Below are 2,444 nucleotides of genomic sequence, written 5' to 3'. Positions count from 1 at the left end.
TGCGCACGTGTGTGCATGCGTGTGTGTATCCATGTGTGCAGTGTGCCTTGCGTGTGTGTGCATGCATGTGCATGTGTGTATGAAAGAGGGATGGGGGAGGGGTGCTCCGGGAGGGCCTGAGAAGGGAAGCAAGGTAGGCCAGCGACCACTCTGATGGGGAAGGGAAGTGCTCATTTCTTTCTTGTGTAACCTGACAGGCAGACAGCTCTACTTTCCCTCTGCATTTATCTTTTAAAATTGTATTTTGCTGTAAATCAAGATTCCACAACTTAGTGTGGTTTTTTTTTTTTCATGTCTGCAGCCTCTAGCAAATCTCTCTCCCCACCCTCTGTCTCTCTCTCTCTCTTCCCTTCTCTCTGTCTCTTTCTCCGTGTCTCTCTGTCTCCCTGTCTCTCTGTCTCTCTGTCTTCTCATCTTTCCCTCTTCTTCTCCATATCCCCATTCCCTTGCACGCTCTTAGTTCATGGATCAGATCCAGCAGAGGCTCTCTCCTCTCTGACTCCTGCTATAAATAATTTTTCAGGTAAGATATTGAGTCTTTCAGGGTAGAAATGATGTTTCATCCCACAAGGGTATCAAGCACCTGTTAGCTGTTCTGTGTGTGAGGTGCGCTGTGTGGGGTTGTAAACTTGGTGTTCCAGGAGCTCCTGGTCGGACGGATGCAGGAGGAGCTGGGGGCCGGGTTAGGACTGGAAGTTCATTCGAGCGAGGGTAAGTAGACTCAGTGATCCGAAGCTACCACAAAGAAGTGCGGGAGAAGGAGACTGTGTGCGGCTGGGCTGGGGGGCCAGGGAGTCAGCACAACATCAGGAGTCCCGCCTTCCCAGGGATGCACAGATTTGCACACCAGCGTTCCTAATGAATGCTTATTAAACGCAATCATTTATTCATTGGAGAGTCAAGTAAATTAATAAAAACAAGGCATTTTAGTTTTCAAATTCTCAAAGGGACATGGTTTAGTGTGTTACCTTCATCATAGTTAATTCAGAAAATAAAGCGCTCTGCCCTCCCCAGAGATATCCCCATGGCTCCTCCCACATGCCCCTGCTCATGTGTGCCCATGTTCAGCAGACGGGACCTCTGTTTCCCAGGCAGTACTCAGGGACAGTGACCGCTGGAGAGGGGACAGTGGGGAGGCAGGATGGGGGCCGCTGAGTCCCACCCGCCACTGTCTGGCCGAGTGGATGCAGGCTTTTCCTCACCCTGCATTGTGGGCTGTGATTGCACCTTCCAGACACGGTTGTTGTGAGATGAATGGTGCAGATGAGACAAGTCTCTGCCAGGCTGCCTTGGGGCTCCTTCTAGTGTGGCACTCTGCATCTCCGCCATCAGCCCATCCCTGCAGGGCTGGTCGAGGTGTCCCATTCCAAGCTCCCTGCAGGCAGGACAGAGGCATTGGGGCTTCTCTGCCCAGCAGAGCGCAGCTCCCATGTCATGGGTCTTTTCCACAATGATGTTGAGACTGTTCCAAAGCTCTCAGGGTGGAAAGGGCCAGAGCTCACCAACCCAAATGTTTCTCTTTGTGTGAAGAAGCAGGGGTCAAACAGGTTCATGATTTGTCCTGTTCACCTTTGCTTTCTTCCAATGGCTGGCATGGGGCTGGGGTCCTGGATGGTCCTCTGTGCAGAACTGCCAGAGGGTGGACGATGGATGGGTGGATGGGCGATTTTACTTTAATTTATTGTCATAAATTGTAATGGAAGATGTTATTCTGGGCTGCAATTCGGCAGAAGGCTTCCAAGGAGGAAATCCAGATCAGATGTATAGGTAATTCTTCATAAGGAAGGGTAATACGAGGTTTGAAGAGGTATTTGCAAAAGAGCAGGAGAGGTTATTTGCAGAAGAGGGCCCAAAACAAGGAGGAGCTTGGGGAACTGGATGTTTTGTGCTGGACCTTGCCCCTCCCCCACTTCCTGTGTTGAGCTCCTAAGTCCTGCACCTCAGAATGTGACTGTATTTAAAGATACAGCCCTTAAAGAGGTAATTAAGGTAAAAGGAAGTCATCAAGATGGAGCCTAATCCAATGTACCTGGTGTCCTTATAAAAAAAGGAAAGTTGGACATACAGAGAGGTGTGCACAGACAGAGGGATGCACAGACAAACAGATGCACAGACAGAGGGATGTACAGTCAGAGAGATGCACAGACAGAGGGATGCACAGAAAGATGGAGGCACAGACAGAGGGATGCACAGACAGAGGGGTGCACAGACAGAGGGATGCACAGACGGATGCACAGATGGATGCACAGACAGGCGGATGCACAGACAGAGGGATGCACAGACAGAGGGATGCACAGATGGATGCACAGACAGACGGATGCACAGAGGGATGCACAGACAAATGCAGAGACAGAAGGATGCACAGACAGACAGATGCACAGACAGACGGATGCACAGACAGAGGGGTGCACAGACAGAGGGATGGACAGACAGAGGGATGCATA

Source organism: Mirounga leonina, unplaced genomic scaffold (genome assembly GCF_011800145.1).
Source record: "Mirounga leonina isolate KUSES-001 unplaced genomic scaffold, KU_Mleo_1.0 Mir_117, whole genome shotgun sequence".
In the NCBI taxonomy this organism is placed as follows: domain Eukaryota; kingdom Metazoa; phylum Chordata; class Mammalia; order Carnivora; family Phocidae; genus Mirounga; species Mirounga leonina.
Note: the sequence above shows the minus strand (reverse complement) of the source record.